Consider the following 12,297-nt stretch of genomic DNA (forward strand, 5'->3'; position numbering starts at 1 on the left):
TACTTTGAGATAATGTTTTATTATCATCTGTTCACTCATTAACCATTTCTGGAAGAGCTTTTAGAAAAAATGCAATGTAACACTGAGGAAAGGAAAATTAACAGGCAATTCTCAGAATAAGGTATGAAAATGCAGAAAGATCACATTATTCCTAATTAAAGCAAGAGCAATTAAAACAAGTTACTATTTCCACCTATAAATAATTGTTGGCATTGATTTAATAAGACTAGCATTCTCATACAAGTGAGGACGTATAAGTGAAACATCTTTTGAGAGTAATTTGAAAAATATCAATGTTTTTAATGCACATGCCTTTGACCTAACACTTCTGCTTCCAGCAATTTGTCCTCTGGAATACTCATACAAGTGAGTATTCTACTCATTTTATTCAAGAAAGCATTGTTTGAAATAGCTAAAAAAAAAAAAATGGAAACAAGTGTTGATGAACAGAAGACTAAGTGAACAAATTAAGATTCATCCTCAAACATAATATTATGCAGTCCATAGGGAAAAATGGAATAGAACTACCCATGCTGATAGGAAATGATCTCTAAAACATATTATCAAGAGAAAGCAAATGAAAATATACGATGCTATATTTGTATGCTTCTATTTGGGACAAGAATATATAAATATATATATATGCTTATATATCATATGGTGATTTCATAACAATACTCAAGAAACTAGTAATTGTCATTGCCATTGGGAGGAATACTGGAAGTCTCAGATGAGAGGAAGATTATTTTTTATTCTGTACTTTTTAAAAAAGATTTTATTTATTTATTCATGACAGAGAGAGGGAGGCAGAGACACAGGCAGAGGGAGAAGCAGGCTCCATGCAGGGAGCCTGACACAGGACTCAATCCCAGGTCTCCAGGATCATGCCCCAGGCTGAAGGTGGCACCAAACTGTTGGGCCATCAGGGCTGCCCTGTACTTTCTTTTTTAAAAAGATTTTATTTATTTATTTATTTATTTATTTATTTATTTATTTATTTAGAGGAGGGGGAGGGGTTGAGGAAGAGGGAGAACCTCAAGCAGACTCCCTACTGAGCAGGAACCAGAGGTGGGGCTTGATTGCAGGACTGTGAGACCATGACTTGAGCCAAAACCACTAGTCAGCCACTTAAGCCCCACCCAGGGGCTCCTCTGTACTTTCTTTGGACTATTGGAAATTTTACTAGAAGCATGTATAATTATTTCAATTTAAAATTTAATAAATGTTTTCATAGATACTAGTTTTCAATATGTACATAAAATATTTGGTGATATCTATTAGACTCATTTTGCTTATTATAATAAATGATTCATCTAACATGATTTGATTATAATTTTATACCTATTAAAATTTATAATTTGCAAAAGTACTTAAGTACCTGTTTTGGAAATCAGACATTAAAAAAATGTTTCCCAAGTTTATTACAAAAGCAAAATATAATCATTGAAGAATAATTAAAAAAATAAAGACACCTGGGTGGCTCAGTCACTTGAGTATCCAATTCTTGATTTGGGCTGGAGTCATGATCTCAGGGTCATGGGATCAAGCCATAAGAGGGCTCTGCTCTCATGGGGAGTCTGCTTGGGGTTCTCTCCTTCCCTCTCCCTCTGCCCTTTGCCCTACTTGTACAGTCTCTCCTGCCCTATCTCTCTCATTCTCAAGTAAATTTTAAAAATCTTTTTCAAAAAATGAAAATAAAGACAAAAATACATAAATATCCTTATTTCTACCACCTAGAGATTATCAAGTAATAATCTGATGAGCATCTTTCTGAATTTATTCTATGCTAAAATATGTATACAAAGAAAGGACTTATACATAGTGATAATTTTTTACTGATAGTATATCATTAACATATTGCCATGTTTATAAACAGAATTAGACTTTTAGAATTGAAAAACCCTTAAAATTCATTTAGCACAGAATAAACAGGGGCACCTGGTTGGCTCAGATAGTTAAGTGTTTACCTTCAGCTCAGGTCATGATCCTGGGGTTCTGGGATGGAGTCCTGCATCAGGCTCCCTGCTCAGCAAAGGAGCCTGCTTCTCCCTCTCTCTCTGCCTCTCCCTTCCACTTTTGTACTCTCTCTCTCTCTCTCAAATAAGTAAATAAAATCTTTTTTTTTAAAAAGAGACCAGAATAAACAAAAACCGGCACCTGCACATATGATCACACGTATATTCCCCTCCTCTTCTGCGTGCCTATGACGGATAGTGCTGACTCATTGTGGCACCTTCTGGTCGAGTTGAGACATAGCCTTAATGTCCTCCTAACAAAGTGCTGCACAAAACCAAAACCAAAAGATTAAAGGTTAAAGTCATGCAAGCGGAAACAGATTATTTTTGACTAATCTAAACCAATAATATGGGGTCAAGTGATTTCTTGACCAAAGCCACTCAATTAGCAATGGATCCAAGATGAGGAACTTGCTAAAATATTCATCATTATAAATTTAAAAACCATTTTTATGGAGTAAACTTCACAATATTAACTTTGAAATACTGAAATTAAAGGAATAAATGAAGTTTTGGGCAAAAGTATGAAATAATTAACTGCACCTATATTTCTGTTTATTCTTGTGTTTTAATCCACATTTATACAATGTGGCAGTTCCACCTCTGCTGTAGCACACTGTCTTGGAACACAACTGCTCCTCTGCTCGATATTTTGCAGATTAAGACTATTAAAATAGGGGAGCCCAGGTGGCTCAGTGGTTTAGTGCTGCCTTCAGCCCAGGGCCTGATCCTGGAGACTTGGGATCGAGTCCCACACCAGGCTCCCTGCATGGAGCCTGCTTCTCTCTCTGCCTTTCTCTCTGTGTGTGTCTCCTATGAATAAATAAAATAATCTTTTAAAAAAGGCTATTAAAATATTTAGCAGATTAAGACTGCTATACATAAATCTAAAAGGCCCTTCCAAACTCTTATTTATGAAAATCGTCTAGGATTCTGAGATTCTCTGAAGCTCATGGTGGGCATTTTAGAAATCTGACATAGAGGAATGTCACCTCTACTCCTGAATTTAGGGGATGCTGGGAGAAAAAGACTATCTGTGCATGGTTCATATCTTTGGACTCTTGAATTCTCAAAGCAGGTAGTAGCTTGTGACCTTCACCACATGAAGGTTAGTGGTGTCGTAAACAGGCCAGGTTCACATACTATGTATAGAGAACATCACTGTGTTAGCAATGTACGGTAGCCTGAAGTGCCCATCTTCGGACCACATTTTACCAGTTCAAGATAGTCAATACTGCCCAGCTGAGCCAGCAATACTTACCAAGTGTTTCATGAGGACTTATTAGTTCCAAGCACTGCATCAGGTTCCAAGGCTACACAGATCAGGAAGACCGTTCCTAGCCTGAAGGGGTTTGCAGTGCAAAAGGGGAACACACATAAACCAGATATTTTTCCACTTTAAATTTCTTCTTTTGTTTATACTTACCACAGGGATAAAGAAACAAAGGTAATATTTACGAATCAAATCTGAATAATAATCTATTTTTCTTTCCTTCATATTTTAGCAAATGTATGAAACACCGTCATAGAACAATGTGCTCCTGTTCTTATTGTAGTCATAACATAGATTAATTGATTTATTATTTATTTTATGTATATGTACTAGATAGACAAAAGGCAGACTTGTTAACATTGGTTATTTCAGAAGAGAGGCATTGTCTGCAATGGAGTGAAGTGGAAAACTTTGATATTTGTTCTCTTTCTGCCATTCTTGTTGGATTTTTAAGTGAAAATGTATTATTTGATGACTTTAAATAATAAAAGATCTCTAAATAATTTCCATTATTTCAAGAATAATGGTGTGTTTTCTCATGATCCTTTTAAATCATAAAGTAATTTTTTAAAGAGGGTTAGCTAAGAATTTGAAACTTAAGAATTTGTGGGGGGGAGGTTTCTTATAAGTCAAAGCAGGCCTGTCCTGCCCCCAATATATAAGCATGTTTTGTGGTGATTAAAATATTTCTGTATTTCCACAGGACCAAGTAGGTGTTAGAAGAAAAAGGGTTGGCATATGTTTTCAGTTATTCTGTAAAAAAGGTTTTTGCATACTATAAGGACCATCTTTGGTCTTGTGGTTTCTTTGTAGATCTTGACCTAATTCAGGCAGCCTTGAGGTCAACAGGAGCCCGTGTCATCTCTTAAAGGCACAAAACTGGGTGAAAATGTGCAATTCCATCTGACAGTATTGACATGCTAAGAATGAAAGCTCAGTAGAAATACACACCAATGTTTAGAGTAACAATGTCCACCATAGCCAAAATATGGAAAGAGCCCAGATGTCCATCAACAGATAAATGGATAAAGAAGATGTGGTGTATGCACACACACACACAGACACACACACACTGAAATATTACTCAGCCATCAAAAAGAATAAAATCTTGCCATTTGCAATGACATGGATTATTATGCTAAGCAAAATAAATCAGTCAGAGAAAGACAAATTGGGGGAGGGGAAGGAAAAATAAAATAAGTTAAAAACAGAGAGGGAGGCAAACCATGAGAGAATTTTAACTATAGAAAACAAACTGAGGGTTGCTGGGCGGGGGCGCCGGGGGGAGGGATGGAGCCACTGGGTGATGGGCATTAGGGAGGGCACTTGAAGCAATGAGCACTGGGTTTTATATGCAACTCCAAAGCTAAATGAATCACTACATTCTACTGCTGAAACTAATAATACACTATATACTAATTATCTGAATTTAAATAAAATTTTTTAAAAAGAATCACACAAAATTATTACACTGTGAACAGCACTATCCTACCATACTCTCCTGTAATCCATGTTCGTATAGGCTAATACTAGGTACAATAAACCCTCAATATAAATGGGACAGTGAAACAGTGAAAGTAATCCAAGAATTTATTATAATGATGATGACAATACAGTATTACTTACATGCAGAAAATACTTTGGATGATAGAATAAAACAACTACAAGGGAGTTAAAAAGTGGTGAAAATACTTAGTGTAGAAGGGAATTTTTATTTCTTTTTTTTTTTTAAAGATTTTATTTATTTATTCATGACAGACTCAGAGAGAGAAAGGCAGAGGGAGAAGCAGGCTCCATGCAGGGAGCCCGATGTGGGACTCAATCCCGGGTCTCCAGGATCACACCCCGAGCTGAAGGCAGTGCTCACTGCATTTATAATCAGTCTCTTAAAAAACTTGGTTGGTCTAATACACTCAGACCAGAATCTGGGAATTAAATGCCAGAACTCGGACAGTTAAAGCTATAACTTCAGGTAAGTCACCAAGATAAACTTACCTTATAATAAAGTCAATCAGGCAGCTTTCCCTAGTGAAATCTTCCTAGCACACTGGGTACCTTTTAAACCCCAGTGGCACTCAGAAATGCTAAAACACCACAGGGATACGATAGAAATTTTCATTGATATTCTTAAATGATCTCTGTAGAAATGTGCACAAGCACTTAAGATTACTGTAATTATTTCTCCCTAGCAAGAAATCTCAAGATTTTAACCACTCTACCTAAAGTGGAAACTAAAATATAGATGGAATAATGCAAAGCAAAAGTACGATATTGTTAATGATTTTTCAAATGATTCATTTAACTTTTTACTTGATATTTCAAACATCTTGGAAACCACTATAATGGGGATCAGGAATTCACTCAAACAACAAACAGAACCATGGAGAATCATTTACCTGTTCTCAGAATGTAGCAATGGCAGTGGCTGAAACAGAACTCATGTATCTTGGGTTTCCAATTTCAGGGTTGCCTGAAGAGAGACTGGTTTCTGAATATGAAAATGCCCCAGTTGAACTATCTTGCACTACAAGCCACGTAGTACATGGAAGAAATAAGCTTTGTTAAAGCAGCTCTTTCTAGAAGGTGCTGCTTATCACATTTACCCTCTCAGAAAACCTGTATCCTAACTCCATCATTCAAAGCACACTCATCAGTTCAGATCCTGTGAGTAATGACATGGGACCTTAGGGGCTCTTTAATTGAGAGTTTTATGAGCATTAAACACTTTAGAATAACTAGCCATTTCTCACATTAGAGAAAGAAGCAGGTATGGCTTTCTACATGGTTAATGTGAATAAAACTCTTACAGCATTTAGTAAGTTATTGTTGCTAATTTCTGATTCTTCCCCCTAGGAACTGTAGAAAAACACTTAGCCAAGCTTAGCTTGAAAATTGGTTATAAACTAAAATTTTTTTCTTTTTGGTTCAGTATGTTCAATAGGGTTACTGCTTGTATTTCAAGTTCTGATATCTGGGTTTACTTCCATTAGGCTCCCTTACATAATAGCAATGTAAAGTTTAGTTTGTACCAGACACTCTAAGTATTTATATATTTGTTTAATATAAAAGAGAGAGAACAAACCTCATGAGATGTGAATAATTATAACTGCATTACACATATAAAGAAAATAAGGCATAAAGAGGTTAAGAACTTGCCTAAAATAACACAGCTAGTATGTGGCCAAAACAGAGGATTTAAACTCCGTATGATTAACTACTATGTCATATTGCTTTTCTAAGTACCAAGTACTTGATCACAGAATTAGGGCTTGCTCCCACCAATATGATCAGAAAAACACCTATCCCTTTCTCTCTCTTTCTCTCTCTCTCTCTCTTGTTCTCTTTTTATCCTGTTTGGCACTCTAAACTCCAAACTAGTTTGAGGTAGCAGAGGGCCATGGGGGTATCGGAAGTATAACCACACAGATACTATCTCTGTAATGGCTTTGTAGATGAAATAAAGATGTGTGAGAATTTGCACATACAAGGGTACAGGCAATTGCCTTAAACCTCCCATTTTCTCAAGCTCTTTATTTTTAGGGCCTGGTCAGTTAATCAAAATTACAGTCCTATTTAAGTATCAGGAAGTTAAAGGATGTAAAAGACCATATATGTTTTCTGATTTAATCATTAGAACATGCTCTTCCTTTAGCAATTAATTAATTTTTTTTATTTAAAAAAAAATAGTCTCTTTCAGAGCACCTCGGTGGCTCAATCGGTTAAATGTCTGCCTTCAGCTCAGGTCATGATCTCAGAGTCCTGGGATTGAGCCTCACATCATCGCAGCATCATTGGGCTCCCTGCTCAGTGAGGAGCCTGCTTCTCTCTCTCCCTCTGCTGCTCCCCCTGCTTGTGTGCTCTCTCTCACTTACTCACTCTCTCTCTCAAATAAATAAGATCTTTAAAAAAGAAATAGTTTCTTCCATTGAAATTTAATGGATCACATATCCCTAGTCAGAAAAAAATGAAATTATTTCCATTAAAAAATATTCCTCATGAATCCAGGAGGAAAAAAAATATTTTATTTTTGGTGTCTTTTCTCTAGTGGATCCATATCCTTGCTTTTCTATAAACTGAACCAAGCTATATGGAAAATAGATTCACTTCTTTCCAGGATTAAAAAATATAATTCAGATACATGCAAAATTCATTGTGTGGATGTTGGCACTAAATTTCCATGCAAAGTCACTCTTCTGTCACTGTTAATAAAAAGATAACACATACTGACAAGACTGTAAATGTCTATTGAAAAATTACACTTGATTAAAAATATTGAATTATTTTTTTACCTTATGCAAACATATTTTATTGTTGTGCAAGATTGCCCTCTTGTGTTTTCTCTAGTTAAGTTATTATTATTTTTATCAATTTAATATTCAGCTTTTAACTTTTCCATCTAAAATTAGCCCACTCAACAACATAGAGCTAGAGTGTATTATGCTAAGTAAAATAAGTCACTCAGAGTAGGACAAATACCATATGATTTCACTTATATGTGGAATTTAAGAAACAAAACAGATGAACATGGGGGGAAAAAGAGAAAGGCAAACTATAAAACAGACTCTTAACTATAGAGAACAAACAGGGTTGATGGAGGGATGAGGGTGGGGAATGGGCTATACAGGTGGTGGGTATTAAGGAGGGCACTTGTGATGAGCACTGGGTGTTACATGTAAGTGATAAATTACAAAATTCCACTCCTGAAGTCGATATTACACAATATGTTAAATAACTGGAATTTAAATAAAAACTTGAAACATTGAAAAATAAATTATCTAAAATAAAATTAACTCACTGCTAAAGGCTTCAAAGCCTTATATTCACAACCATACTGATCAGTAGTTAATGTTAGTGCCATGGTTTATGTACACCTAGTCCTTCAAATCTCTGACTTAATTATAAAATACTGTGGCCTAAAGTTACAAAGAAACAGAGTCAACCAGAAGTAAATACATAAACGAAAATTTAGAATTATGTCAAGGAATACTAAAACCCTGATAGTTATTACTCACATTACCAAGTTATGGAAGATGCAGCCAACTTGTCTGATTGTATGAGTCTGGCTCAATAATCTAGCAGTCAGTTTCTCCCTTTAGCTTACTTAGTTATTGTTGTTATATAAAACCACTACTAACATTTTAAGTTACTTTGAAAACATTTTCCTTGTCTATTAAATTAGCAAAAATTTCTCTTTAATGTTGTCTAAATAGAACAAGTATTTTCATATGTTGAAATGTAAATTTTGTATACTCTTTTTTGTAAGTCAAATTGGCAGTATATGCTAAAAGCCTTTAAAAAATCCATATTAGGTTCACTTCTAGGAATTTATCTCAAAAGCACAATCCTAAGTACCCCTAAAACTTTATGTCCAAAAGATTCATCATAGCATTATTTATAGAGCAAACAGTGGTCACAACATAAAGGTGGCTGTGTGTTGAATTCGATTGGAATACATGCAGTGGAATTCTTATGACAATTAAAATTTTAATGCAATATTTTAAATAACTTTTCTACGTTATGATGTTAAGTTTAAAAAATTCAGGATATGGGCAGCCCGGGCGGCTCAGTGGTTTAGCGCCGCCTTCAGTCCAGGGCCTGATCCTGGAGACCTGGAGTCCCATGTCAGGCTCCCTGCACGGAGCCAACTTCTCCCTCTGACTGTGTCTCTGCCTCTCTCTCTTTCTGTGTCTCTCATGAATAAATAAATAAAATCTTTAAAAAAAAAACTCAGGATATATATATATGCGTGTATGTGTGGGTGTGTATCACAATGATCTAAAAGCAATTCTCCTCAAACTATAAACAAAGACTAAAATAAAATGACTCAAAATATGAATAGTGGTTGTCATTTGGGGATGGCACTATGGTGAGTACCTCTCTATTTTTTACTTGTCTGTGTTTTCCATGTTTTTATGTTGAACTTGTATTACTGTTACAATGGGGGAAAGCTGCATGTTACCAATATCAGCAGAACAGCAAAATTGAGGTATTGTCCTTTTTATACAGATCAGGAATTCGGTGGCTTTCTGTGCAAACTTAGAAAGTTTTTGTTTGTTATTCATGAGAGACACACAGAGAGGCAGAGACACAGGCAGAGGGAGAAGCAGGCTCCATGCAGGGAGCCCAACCTGGGACTCGATCCTGGGTTTGCAGGATTACTGCAGGATCACGCCCTGGGCCAAAGGCGGGGCTAAACCGCTGAGCCACTGGGGCTGCCCCTTAGAAAGCTTTTGTAAAGGAAATTAAGACTTCCGCAACTGGCTTAGGATAGTTGGAAGGTGGAGAAGCCCTGTAGGAAGGTGGAGAAGCCCTTAGATTAGGAAAAAAAGTGGGGTAGTTCCTTAGGGATAGAGACTTTCTCTCTCAATACTTTATTCTTTGGAAGAAGAGAAAAGTTGAATTAGATGGTGGATTCCTTCTCCAAACACATTAAAGAGCAAACAAAGCAACAACCATTTATTTGGAGCTTAATATATGCTAGGTTGGTTTAAAAGGGTAGAAAGCTAAATGTGAGGTGCCTGGGTGGCCCAGCCAGTTAAGTGTCTGCCTTCAGCTCAGGTCACAATCTCAGGGTCCTGGAATCAACCCCCTCATTGGGCTCCCTGATCAGTAGGGAGCCTACTTCTCCCTCTGCCTGCCGCCCCTGCCCCCTGCCTGTGCTCGCGTGCTTGCTTGCTCTCTCTCAGTCCTATGTCAAATAAATAAATAAAATCTTAAAAAGAAAAAAAAAGCTACATGCAATGAATGGCTGAATGAAAAGGATGGTTACAGAATTTCAGGTCCAGCCATCTCCTAGGGTCCCTCAGCTGCACTGTAGCGCAGGAGCTGCTCTTCCCCCCCTGTAGTTGGGCAACAAGTATGGATTCCCTTATCTCCTATTGCCATCCATTTTTCAGACGGCAGAAAGAGTGATCTTTTCAAAGAACAAACCTTCCACGGATTCCCAGTACCTCTAGAGATAAACTCTAATTTATGGGGGCTGAGACAAGGTCCTTTATGATCTGGCTTTGGCTAAACATATCCAGCTTCCTCTTCTGCTTCCTCACTCCACCCTCCAGGCATTCTGATCTTCCCCAGGCTTTACCTATCCTGTCTCTCCTTTAGTTAACTCCTGCTTACTCTTCAAGTCTCTGGGTAAATGTTGCCTTCATTAGGAAAATACAGCTGCCCCTTCTACATGCACCTATCCATAATCACTACTTTCCCTTTCATAGCTCTTTCTGTGTGTTATTAAATTCTCTGGTTTGATGGTCCACATGTGAACTGTAGGCTCTGTGAGGCAAGGGCTGAGTCTGCCCTTCATCTTGATACCTACAATGCCTAACAGGGGAGCAACAGGTGTTTACTGAATACATGAATAAATGGATGAATTAAGTGAGATAGCTTGATTATATTCAACTTCCCCAAAACTTTCTCTCTAAAGATGTACTCTGATTGACCAAAAGTACATGTTAATATAAAGATGATACATGTGATGATGGCAGTCCTGGAGACACTGTGAGTTCTTCATTTGGCACTGAAGTTCTGAATCCTATTCTCAATTAACAGATACACATGCATGTGTGTATATACTTCAAGAGATTTTTCAAATTAATTTTTCAAGCCCCTTGTGGGGGGGAAAGGAGGTGCTCTGATATATTAACCAATTATTTCTAATCCTTAAAAAAAAGATGTTTTCATCCAACAATAGGGGAGTAAATCAATTAAGATTCATAAAATAATTATAATCCTTAAAGACATAAGAAAATAACATCAATTTTTTTGTAAAAATATACAAACTACATATACAGAACAAACTAATCTCCCCCACATATTAAAAGGACATATCATATATTTACATAATAAAAATATTGGAAGAAAATGCATCAAAACATTTATTGTGATGATTTCTGAGAGTCATCACATATAAAATACTTTTCTTCCTTATACTTTTTAGCATTTCTCTTCAGAATGAGCATGTATTACTTTGGTTAAAATACCAAAGCCATCAAAAAATCTTTAATAAAAACAACAACAACAACAAAAACAACAAAAAATCTTTAATAAGAGTGCAGGTGAGGGTGGGTAGGATTTAAATTGTGGGTAGGGCCCCTCAGCTGCTGTAGCACAGGAGCTGCTCTTCTCCCCTGTAGTTGGGCAACAATCCTTGATTCCCTTATCTCCTATTCTTGTTTTAAGACTAAAGGCTAGGCATGAATATTTTTCATACAGTGCATATATACTTAAAAGTATTTTACCGAATAGACTTAATAATGCAAATATTTTATACTTAATAGATTTACTAAGGCAATGACCTTTAATGCAGATGCTACTAGAAGACACTACAGAACTATAATCATTTTGAATTGGACTTCTCAGATATCCTCATGTTCAGAGTTTTTCATATTTCTCAAGGGAAAACAATTAAAGAATGTTTCATGAAATGGTTTGGAAAGTAAAGTAATGCATATATTATTTTGCCAAGCACAAATGAGATGACATTTAAAAAAAAAAAAAGGCTAAAGGATGGGCTCCAAGGATGCAATTAACTAACCATATAAGTACTCGAAGTTGATTAGGGTAGAGGCTAATTTGGGCAGAATTACTTCTTGAAACAGGCTACAAGCAGCAGTTCAGACAGAGTCTGGGAAAGTCCCTCACCTGCACCACCTATCTCAATAGATCTAGGAAGTTGCTTTTTTCTGTTTGTTTTTTTTGCTTAACAATAGGTCCAGTGATAAGCAAAATTGCCCTCCTCCAAAGCTCCCTGAAGTGCAAAAAAACTAAGAAGATCAAAGGAACCATTAACGACTCCCTGAACTTCAAAGGTTTCTCCTATGAGAACTCTGAGAAGCAGCTGTGAGTTTATAGATGACTTCCATTGCAGTATAAAAATGTAACAAATATCTTGGCTATCATATTCTTTTTATTTCTTCACTGTAGTTGCATTTTAGTTTTTACAGTTTTGTACACATAATAAAATGAATAATAAAGCGAAATTACTAGGACTGGAGACCTACACATTCCCAA

General features: G+C 36.3%; 1 long non-coding RNA gene across 1 annotated transcript in view; it reads right to left on the reverse strand.

The window, feature by feature from the left end:
- The window catches only part of LOC106559162, a 20,501-nt gene continuing 8,204 nt past the window's right edge, over window positions 1-12,297 (reverse strand). The window contains exons 3-5 of the long non-coding RNA XR_005363308.1: window positions 3,277-3,357; window positions 2,158-2,280; window positions 1-412 (exon numbers count right to left, since the gene is read on the reverse strand). This is a non-coding gene — a long non-coding RNA (uncharacterized LOC106559162). The remainder of the gene's footprint in view (window positions 413-2,157; window positions 2,281-3,276; window positions 3,358-12,297) is intronic.

This window comes from Canis lupus, chromosome 8 (genome assembly GCF_011100685.1).
Source record: "Canis lupus familiaris isolate Mischka breed German Shepherd chromosome 8, alternate assembly UU_Cfam_GSD_1.0, whole genome shotgun sequence".
NCBI lineage: Eukaryota > Metazoa > Chordata > Mammalia > Carnivora > Canidae > Canis > Canis lupus.